A 12,142-nucleotide genomic window follows, 5' to 3' on the forward strand; every position below is an offset into this window, starting at 1 on the left:
GGATTCATGTTTTAGTGGCCTTAAGAAATCATTAACCACTCATCAGTGTGAAAAGGATCACCCATTCAAACCTACTCAAACAGAATAACAAGGGTAAATAAAATGCTCTTAGGCAAAAAAAAAAAGTGTGTTTTAACATATATATAATATAGTTTGTTGAGTCATTCTTTAGACTAACTTGACAGTTCTTAATTTTCTGAAAATCTATGAAGGTTTTTAATTTTTTTTCTGTTAGCTACATATAAATAAATAAATAATTAAATGAATTAAAAGAAAGAAAAGAAGTTTGTGTACAAATGAAACTGGACAGTTCCTCAAGCCAATTCCACAGATAAAATAAAGTGTAAAAATAAGATAAAATAGAAACAAAAACAAAAAACCCCATGTTCCTGCTCCCCAGTCGATGCCATACCTGTTATATTTAAAACTTGCACATTATGTAAGTGATCATTATCAAGTTACAGAATAGAACCAAACAGAGCACATGAAGTTGATTATGTTTTCTGTTGTGACGGGTATTTTCAAATGCAGTATTTCAAGCAGAGCTCAGAAATTAAACCAGGAATCTACCAATTAATCAGTCATTCAGTATTTTCACAACAATAAAGTGAAATGATTTTTGCAAATGTCTCCCCAGTATGAACTCAAAAACCACAATAAGGGCATTTGTGAGGTAAACTGGTAATGTTTAGACTTGCCATTTGCCTTTTGAAGAAGCGCTTGTATTTGGCTTTTTCATGGAAGTTCCTGGCCAGATAACAATTAACATAATACATAACAGTAACACAAACATGCACATGTATACAAACACATATGCATAAAATAAACAGTTACTCCGTACATTGCCAAAAGTGTTTAGTCAGCAGGTTAATATGATTATATTGTGCAAATTAATTGTAATAACAGTTACATATGTGATCATTCACTTCTCATGCACTGTCATGCTTCTTGATCTGGATAGTAATTATATCTATTTCCTAAAGGAAGATTTAAACAGCCTCTTTTGAGCTCATCCATCATCCAACCAAGGTTCACGAAACTCAAGAGATTCACATCTAGAACAAAAAAGAAGGATTACGGTTAAAACCAGACAACCAATTAGTCATTTAACTGATTAATGGTTGAGACATTTCTGTGTGATTGCATTTGTAATGGCTGAGTAAGTGTTGATTAATCATTGCTGTTAGTTTTTTTTGGTTTTTTTTGCTGGAGGACCACACAGCCCTTGGATCAGTTGAAGATGGTTTTGTTTTGGAGGCTGCAGACTCTTGTACTGGAAATTTCTTTAGTTTATGTATTAATCACATTACTTTAGTGATAGTAGTAACACTTTCTGTACTCAGTATAGAAAGCTCACTCTTGACATCAGTTGTATGCATGTGGAATGTGATCACAAGTGGGGCCCAAGTTTTATTGCACCTTCACAGCAGACTCATTTTCCTCTTGAGGGCTCTGGACATCCTGTTGCAGATGAGATGACAGTTGGTCGAAACTGTTCCTAGACTGAAGAGATAAGGATCTGCTAATAATTGATCTGCTGTGGAATGTTCTTTGTTTGGGAGGTATAAAGGGATCAGGGTGATGTCTTTCCCTCAGAAAAACGGGTTAGGTGTGTGATCTGAACGTTTTTCTCCACTGCAGTGTTTTTCTTTTCTTTTTTAATAAACCTCACTTCAAAAGCCACGCTCGACTGTTGGTTGCAGTTTTATTCAAGATTTTCCATAACACTCTCAACACTGAATATCCAGAAAGTTTTTGTTGTACTTGCCCACATTGGATGTAGATGCTGAGAACCAAACTTAGTGCTGAAGTAATTGCGATTAAACTATTATAGAATTCTAGTTGCACATTAATATAATTCTGTAAATCTAGGGCATGTGGTGCCCTGTGGTGGACTACTGACCTGTACACACATGCGTGCAGCCTTACAGCATATTTATTACTGTGTTGGAGTTTCAGAATCTTAATTATTCATACCTAACATCATAATTAATGGTGTTTCGAGAATAAAATTTAAATTGACAAGGGATTTTGTTGCAATCTCATAGTGTTGGAAGAAACACTTTTAAATAGTCTAAGGAGCTTGGAAAGAAAAGCGTCTGGATTTCTTTAAGTTGCTTGAAGACGTTTCACCTCTCATCCAAGGTTCTTCAGTTCTAGGGTCAAATGGTGGAGAGACCCAGATTTAAGCCCTGTAGGAGTGTCCCCCCCAAGACGGACAATCGACGCCCTAATGATCCTCTACCTAATCACACGAGCCAAGGTGTGAAAAAGGGTGTAGGTCATAATCAGCCAAGGTTTCAGGTGAGCTCATTGTGAAACCTAGCCCCACCCTATTGTGTGATTTCCTGAGGTCAGATGGCCCAGGATGTGAGTGGGCGTTCAGGCGTCTGGTAAGGAATCTCAAAACTGCATTATAGATGGCAGACAGTTGGTGTCGTTGCTGGTAAAGCCTTGTGTCTTATTTGTGGAGCGAATGTGGCTGTAATTAAGGAATTTAATTCAAGACGGACAAAACATCAGGATAAGATGAAAAACGTAAATGCAGGGCAGAAAATACAGAAAGTAGAAGAGCTAAAGAAGAATCTGACATTTCAGCAGAAGCTGTTGTGAAAGCAAGTGTTCTTGTGGCAGAGGAGATAGCCAAATCAGCCCAGTCATTTACTGAGGGAGCGTTTCTGAAGAGCCCCATGATGAAGGTGTGCAACGTCTTGTGTCCAGACAAAACGCAGAGTTTGAGTGAGTGATTTTAAATAATCAAATTTAAGCTAGAATCTAACAAATTTGCCTCCTAGACAAATAAATCAAAAGGTTTAAAGTTGGACTTGTCATTATACATGATCATACATAGAGGGTGCTCTTTTACTTCTTATTGGAGCACAATAAACTGGATATGGCTAATCCATGGCTTTAATTTAACATATTCTTAACCAGTAGAAGAACTAAAGCAGAAAATGTGCACACATAGACACACACACATGCTATATGGTTGAGTAATTTTTGGGACTGACTTGACAGTAAAAAGATTTTTGCAAATGTGCCCCCAGTACAAACTGAAAAGCCATAATAAAGGTAGACGTGAGGTAAACTGCTAACATTTAGATTTGCCATTTGCCTTTCAAAGAAGCCTTTCAACAATGTATTTGTCTTTTTCAAGGAAGTTCCTGACCAGATAACAAATAACATGATACATAACAGTAAGACAAATATGGACATGTACGCACGCACGCACGCACACAAAACAAACACACACTCCGTACTTTTCCATAAGTGTTTAGTCAGCAGGTTAATATGATCATATTGCTTGTAAAAAGGAACTGTAATAACAGTTACATATGTGATCATGTACTTCTCATGCATTGACATGTCTTGATCTGGATAGGAATCAATGCATATCCCGAGGGAAAATAGAGATGATGTCCATAGCTGATGTTTCGATAGAGATGATGAGAAAACTATATGAACACTGGATTTAACCGAAAACTCCAAAACAAGTACAAACTCCAAAACACGTACAAACTCCGAAACAACACAAAACACTGCAAACCATAACAAATATGCAAAACAAAAAGAAGATGCACATTCTCTGTCATATAAACCTGGGATGATTACAATGATTACAATCATTCAGCTGTCAATACATAAGGATGGAGACAGCGATTATGTCATGAATTTGTAACCAGCTTAGAATAAAATCTATATAGTCTCCATCTTTCTATGCCTGTGCGTCTGTGGACATTAATACTGCCAGGCTGTCAGTTTTCCTGCACTGAAAACATTTATTGTACTTGATCGTAGCAATCAGTGTTTAAATTTTTATACAGATAATTATTATTTAAAACTGAACACAATGATCAATCATTTATTGTGTCACAAATTGGTCACACTGAATGAAGAAACACTGTCACTGTTGGACCCCGGAAATCATGTGAGCAATAGAACAAAAAACGAGGTTGAAATTACTGAACATTATAGGACTTTTAATTTTAAAGTGAGTTCTTAAATGCAATTGCAGACAGTCTGTGTTCTGAACATTTCATGCTGAAATTTGTTCTCAGTAATTCAGTAACATGCCATCAAGCTTTTGAAAGGTAAGAGTCTGAATCTCAAATGAAGAAATGTATAGTCTGAAATGTATGTGCCTCATACTGTGATTTAATCACTAAATTCTCTCTCTCTCCATGTTTTTCCTTCTACATTCATTCATTTATACAAATATACTGGATAATAAAATATGTGAAGCCTTCATTAATGAAGTGAGAAAAGTGAAACTGTCACGGTCCTGCGTCGGTGACCCAGTGTTTTGTGTATTGTCATTGTATGATTTCTTTGGGATTTGATTTCTAGTGTTTAGTATGGGTTTAGTTCTGTGCCAGTCTGTTTCCTGTTTTATTTTGAAGGTCAGTGTCTCAGGTTATTGTATGCGGTCTTGAAGTGATGACGTGATGAAACCTGCTTCCGGGCCCAAACTACTCCGCGTTTAATAAGGCTTTTGTGTGTTTTTTTTTTTTACATGTTTTAGTGCTTTGTATCTTGTTCTATTTAATCTCAACATGCCCCTAAAAACAGTCAGTGATCACTGTCGGCCTCTCTCGGTTTTTATTACCGCTAATCATTTTAAAGCCCAGTTTTTAAAACCTTACGATGTAACTACAGCCCAGCCCATGCAGCAGTATATTAATAACTAACCTTGTGTTATGGATGGATTATCTCAGTTGTCCTCCTGACTGAAGTTTGGTCCGTTTACAGCATCCTGCCATGCGATTGCATTTGTCCCGAACCTTTGGGAACCCTGACATTAACTTTTATCGAGTGGATTAAAGTCCTCTGTTCATTAGTGTTAATCGTCCAACTTCACTGTTTATATTATGCTAACATAGCTGTGTCGCTAGCGATCACGTAGCCCATCATTATATACCAGCTAACTAAACTTCAGTAACCCTACAAATGTCACTGCTGTTTACTTTCCTGTCTTTATTTACGTCGGAAATTTGTTTCGGAAATCCCCCAGTCAGAACATGGTATATTATATTTAGATAAAATATTTAGGAAACTAGCGAGCTAACTTCCTGCTAACTTCTAACTCCGTTAAATTTCACAAATTCGGTTTTCGTGGATGCCTGGGTGGTAAACTTAACTGCTACACCTGGTAGAACAGCAACGATGATCATTTTATTACAGATGAAAGAATTTAGACAGTTTTTAACTCTCAGCGATGCTGCAGTGACTGTGACTTAGGGACCTGCAGCGGAGTTTGGGCCCAGGCACGGCTAATGACGTCAGACTTAAAGACCGGATTCTGTTTTGCTTCCCTCAGTCTCGTCAGGTTTGATTGCTCCCAGCCGTGCTCCCCGTGCTTAGTGTTGTGTCGTACGCTTGTTCTGGCTTGTGTGTTTTGTTTCCAGTCACTTTCCAACCCTCCTTGTTTTGTTCTGTTTTTTCACTTGCCTGCCATAAAGCAGTGGACTTTGAGTTTAAGTTTTGCCTCCACGAGCCTGCATATTGGGTCCTTTTTCCTGCCTGCCTGCACGCTGCCATGACAGAAACAACTGTCATCTGCTTTTAAAATAACCACATGCACAAAACAGTTAAATGCAAAGAAGAAATAAAACCAAGGTCATATTGTTGTCTTTGGGTTATCTAAGGTCATCTGATCTGATTGTTCATAAGGAACAAGGTGGAAAAACATATCATCTTACACATGTGCATGCATACGTGGACACACACCAACCCTTATTAAAACTCTGCAAATAGCACCTGGGACATTTTTTATTATGGTTAAACTGTGTTGACAGGCATTTCAAGTTCAGTACGCCAATTGTCAGCTGATATAATAATAATAATAATAATAATACTAACAAATTAAATAAGAACAGGAGCTGTTTGTGAAATGCCTGCTTGACTGCCGAAAACAAAACACAATCGAATGGAAAAAAAATGTAGTAACAGAGTTCAGTGAGGAGAGATCACTTGAAAGAACTGAACATGATTTAATGGCAGAGAAATTAATGTGTTGGACTACACTACGATGACCCGTAACACCAGATGGAATCCTTGTAGTGACAGGTTTTAGGACAGGACCCCAAGGAGTCTAGATGCTGGAGCTTAGATGGAGCTGAGTGATTCAGGTGAAGTGGAGACAGGGAGGAGTCTGAAAGGGAGAATGATGGAAAGCATCCCACATAGCAAGCAGGTCTGGCCCAGATCTGGTATTAAGCCGGCACTGCTGGTTGTCTTCTGGCATGATAAGACGTATGTCATCCAGATATGGGCCAGGCCTGGCATAGATGGCACTATCTATGTGATGGCATGCCATATCTGGCTCGATTGTGGTTTGGGTTATGTGCCCCAGGCCCATAAAAAACAGGTCTGGCCTGGATCCGGCATCAAGCTGGCACTTCTGACTGACTGGTGTCATGGCAGAGTGTATGTCAACCAGATGTGGGCCAGGTCTGGCAATGACGCCACTGTTGATGTGATGGCATGCCATATCTGGCCCGATTGTGGTTTGCTGTATGTGGCCCAGGCCCATAGAAGACAGGTCTTCCCTGGATCCGGCATCAAGCTGGCACTTCTGACTGACTAGTGTCATGGCAGAGTGTATGTCAACTAGATGTGAGCCAGGTCTGGCACTATTTATGTTCTTATTTTAGTTAGAAGACCCAAATGCCATGTTGCAATACTATACTGCTATGGTAGCCAACGTTTCAAATGCAGGTTTGACAGGTTTGTGAGTGTACACTTTATCCAATACCTAGTGAGGGTTTACTCATCTTTGCCAGTGGGTGGCTGTAACTCAGCAGGTCATCTACTGATCGGAAGGTTAGTGGTTCGATCGCTGGCTCCTCCAGTCTGCAAGAGAGATAATGTGTATAAATGTAGTTAGGAAGCGCTCAGTTTAGAGAAAGTGTGTGTTTGGGTGAATGTGGCATGTTGTATAAAGCACTTTGAGTAATTCGAGAGAGTAGAAAAGTGCTATAAAAGAATCAGTCCATTCACTGTCTGAACAGAGTTTCGTCATGTCACTTTTGCACTATGATGTTTCGGCACATGTTGTTATTACATGGCGTGATTAAGGTACACATTAGGCTGACATCTGTGCCAGCACAGGGCCAGCAGTGTTACTGCAACTGGCCTGTGGCTCCACACAACTTACACATGGCCCACATACCGCAAAGAATGATGGCCCTTTGGGGGCCCAGATCAGGTTTGCCAGAGGTAATCCACACATGGGCCAGCACAGGACCACCAGTGTGTCTGCAACTGTACATGTGCTGGCCGTCATTCTTTGCGGTATGTGGGCCATGTTTAAGCACATTGTGTGGGCCAGATCGGGGCCATACCAATTTTGCTATGTGGGATAGAGTTCAAGCACACAGAGTGGAGGCTCAAACAAGATGACTGGACTAAGGTAATGATGTCAATTTTGAGATTGATAGCACGAGGAAGTGGTAGTGACCTAACAAACAGACTAGCATCCAAAAATTCAAGTTGAATCCTCTCACTTACAATCTTTTAAACAGAGCTAACAGGTGTTGAGAATTCATTTTAAAGCTGTGCAACTTTTGGCCCATTTTGAGATGATTTTTCACTCATGCAACCATTTTGGGGACCGGCCTGAGTTTCGCCTTAATCGTGTGTCGTGCATTGTGGAATATACATGGGGTAATGAGAAGCGATTAACACCTCATCACCTGCTCCCAATCAGCAATCGTATGGTCACAAGAAAATCAAACCTGTTTGAAATCCTGGTCGCCCCCCGTGAGGGTATCGCACTGTTGAAGCAGTGCCACAAGCTGATTTAATGCAACCTCTCACACTGTGCATGCGTAAACACAGAAATGGAAGTGAAAAAGACGGAGCAGAATGGCACTGCAGCGTGTGATCTGGACATAAGCAATGGATGCCCAACTTGTAGAAGTTTGGCAAGCTCATCCGAACCTTTTCGATGTGGGCTCACAAAATTATCACGACCGCACCAACTGTGAAAAGAGTTGGATGGACATTGCTGCTCAATAATGTTTTTCACGAGCAATTTAGCAAAGTTGATGGTGGTAGTGGTATGTGTGTGTGAGTGAAACACAGAGAGGGAGAGAGAGGTAGAGACAGATTTTGTGTTATATATTAGCTATATAATATAAGCTTTGGTAACACTTAATGTTACTAAGCTAAAATTTGGACGGACAGTGTGAGCACTCAGGTCACATCAGAGCATCGGGCTGTATAGTGTGAGTGTGAAAAAAATTGCACAGCGTATGCCCAGCTTAATATGAAGATGTATGCACGAAGTAACAACTTTAAAAAAAAAAAAAACATGCAAAAATATATAAACATACAACTATACAGCCAAACTAATAAAAAACACAGGAGTTGTGACAGTTACCACTTCCTGGACTTTAAAAAAAGGGGGGAAAAAATGAAACCTCCACTACTTAGCCCCAACCTAGTCATGACCATTCAAAGGCAATTTGTGCTTCACTTCTCACAACTTCAAAAGGGGATGACACAAGTTCCCATGGGTACGTGATCTTTGAGGTTTAAATCCCCATGAGCACATAAGAACACTCAAAGATTATTCTCACTCTGCTATCCTGAAGACGTACCTTTTAGTCTCTTAATGGATCTCAAGAAGATAAGAAGAGGCTGTTGAAGGAGTGTATGGTAAAAAACAATTATATCCTTTCTCCTAACACTTACTCATCCCTTACTCAGGAGAAACTAAGATGAAGCAGCATTAGCTTAATGAAAAGCACTCACTGAGACACAGATGCATAAACAGTGAAAATATTTCACCCCACATAATAAGATATATATACGGAGCCCCTCTGATGACATGGTCCAAAAAATAAATAAATTGTGGCCACAAAATACTACTTCGTGCCCTCGAAATAGTATAACGTGCCCACAAAATACTTATTTGTGGCAACGAAATACTATTTCGAGGGCACCAAATAGGTATAACGTGCGCACGAAATGCTAATTTGTGGCCACGAAATAGGTATAACGTGCGCACGAAATACTTATTTGTGGGCACGAAATACTATTTCGAGGCCACGAAATAGGTATAACGTGCGCACGAAATGCTAATTTGTGGGCATGAATTGGGTATAACGTGACAACGAATTCCGCATTTGTGGCCACGAAATAGATAACGTGCGCACATCATATTGATACAATTCCTGGACAGCTGCGTAGAGACACAAGCATAAAAGTAGGCTAAACCTATACACCATGGACAGAGACAGTATGATTGAGTTTTATTTTAGGTTGGGAATGAGCTACAAATGCATTTTGAAAAGCCTGGCAATGCAAGGAACCATCATTACGGAGAGACATTTAAACCGGATATTGAGAGCCAAGTCGCTTTACAAACGTAAGTACGACCTGGACGCCGGGATAGATTTTATTGTGAACCAACTGCAAGGGCCTGGGAAGGATCACGGTTATCGGTGGATGTTTACAAAGTGCAAACAACACGGCATTGCGATCAGGAAAGAAGACGTCAGGATCCTCATCTCTTTACTGGACCCAGTAGGTTCCCAGGTTCGCCAGGCCAGACGTCTCAGAAGGAGGCAATATTTTGCTCAGGGGCCTAACTTTGTGTGGCACATAGACTCTTATGACAAACTGAAGCCATATGGGATATGTATTAATGGATTCATCGACGGTTTCTCACGCAACATCATTTGGCTGCGGGCCGCACACACTAACAGTGACCCAAAGGTTATCGGAGGTTACTTTGTGGAAGCAGTGGAGAGTCGTGGGGGTTTCCCCAGGCTCGTACGAACTGACATGGGCACTGAGAACGTGTTGGTCAGAGACCTCCAGCGTTATTTACGGAGAAATGACGGGGATGATAGAGCAGGAGACGGAAGCTACGTCACAGGAGCAAGTACCGCAAACCAGAGAATTAAGAGCTGGTGGGGAGTGATGAGAAAAGAAGGAGTAGAGCCATGGATCACGCTTCTAGGAGAACTGAAGGACGAAGGATTCTTCTTTGGGGATTTCATTGACAAAGCTCTGTCACAGTTCTGCTTCATGCCAATCATTCAGGTAAATGGCCCATATTATGATAACCAGTGGTGGTAATTAATTACATTAAATTACGCTATTTTAGCAGAAAGGGTAACAAAATTACCGTGTACATTGTTAAAACGACGTTACCTTTACCGAACGGTAAATGCAATGTATTCCTAACGTTGTGGAAGTAGGTCAACTACGCTCTGTATGTGCGTAATGGAGGCTGAAGCATCAACCCAGCCAAAGTTTTGAAATCAGGGAACACCTTGCCAATTGAACTGATCAGAAGTCATCACGACTTAAATGTTGTTTTTTCTGATCGGAGGACATTATCCTTGTCTGCGCTCATTCTGCATCAGCAGTTATGCTGCAGCTACCGATCTGTCACTGCCAGTCTGTCAAAAGCAGTCAGAGGCTTCACGCATCAGTAACTCTTCAGCGCTCTATCATATCATGTCACCGTGATTCATTTGGTACATTCAGGTCTGAGATGATATTGGATCCCCTCATGGGATTTAAAAATATTGATTTTGTCACCTGTATTATGCGCATAAAGTTGAAAAGCTTTGCGCATCCGCACCAAGATTAGTATTCACAATCCCTTTCGTGCAGAGCATGGGTATTTTTCAACTTTGCGCACTTTTAGTTTAGAGAACTGAATTAATCAAAAAAGATTCCCATGAGAACACCAGAGCATCATCTCACATCTGGACACCTACTCAATGCATTTCAAATCGGGAACTCATAGCACCATGGAAAGTTACCGAGGCATTTGGGCGCGTCATGCGCCGGACAAAGACGGGTGCACCTTATCCACTGATGCTGGAGGAGCACATGCTGGGATGTGGATTCTTTGTTCAGATTTCTCTGTATAGCAACTTTCTTTACAGTAATACAAACTGTTACTTTCCCTACAACGTAGTTACTTTTAATATAGAGTTATTCACTTACTTTTTACTTGTTTAAAGATGTTCCCAACATTAATGATTACAAGAAATCCAGACACCATAAACTCAAAATCACCTTAATGTAATCTTACATTAAGCCATTGTGAAATTGCTTATTTAATGAGTGACAAACTGATTAGATAATTTTATTTGCTTAACAAAAACTATTTTTGAGGCATTGTTTTGTTTCTGTTTGAGTTAGGAGTCACAGGTAGTCCTGTTTTGAGTTTTGGTTCCTTTGGGTAAATTTTCTTTAGGTTATTTCATAAATTTTGTAGAAAAGCCCAGATCCCACAACTCACTGGTTTGCCTGGTGTGGTTCTTTCTTTTCTTTTTTTGCCATCACTCCCTCTTCCTTTGGTTTTCATTAAACTGCATTCAAACATTGCTGCTTTTCAATTCATTTAAGGATGCACCACACTTATTTTAGGCCATAATGACATTTTAAAAATGCATTGTATTACAGCTCTGACCTAATTCTTATTTTTTCATCAGGAGGTATTGAATGATATCCGGAGTGTTTGGAATGCTCACCGTATAAGGCCCTCAAAGAATAACAACGTGCCCTGTGGGATACCTGATGTCATGCACATGGCCCCTCACCTTTGGGGTGCAGAAGACTGTCTCGTTCCACTGACAGAAGATTTGACCTTGTGTAAAAATAGCTGCACTTTTGTTAGTTCAGTCCCATGTGATGTGCAAGTGTTTGATTTGTGCACAATAATAATGGAGGAATCAAGCTTGGAATTCCCATCTACCATGTCCCAGGCCCTTGATTTATATTTTCATCTCAGGGATACAGTTCGTTCACAGTTATTTGAGGCTACTTAAATGGACACAAACATACAAATGTAGTACATTTTGTACTTTAGTACTTATTCCTACAGATTAATGTACTTATTATTAAGTAATTATTTTTCTCCAGTGTGTGGTTATCTTGTCTTTGTATCAAAACTATCAGAAAAGACTGTATAACATAATTTTCATTTTATCCATGTCAGTAAATGAACTCATCATGAAGTGTTGCTTGCTCTTGGTAGCTACAAAGCGTGGAGTATTAAACTAAAATATGATACAGGTTAGAAAAAAATAAATCTTTTTTGGGATTGAGTTAAACTTATCACACTGTTAAAGCATCAAAAGTTGTTCATAATAGTTTTTGGTAGCAAAAATGT

Source organism: Pelmatolapia mariae, linkage group LG22, assembly GCF_036321145.2.
Source record: "Pelmatolapia mariae isolate MD_Pm_ZW linkage group LG22, Pm_UMD_F_2, whole genome shotgun sequence".
NCBI classification, from domain to species: Eukaryota; Metazoa; Chordata; class Actinopteri; order Cichliformes; family Cichlidae; genus Pelmatolapia; species Pelmatolapia mariae.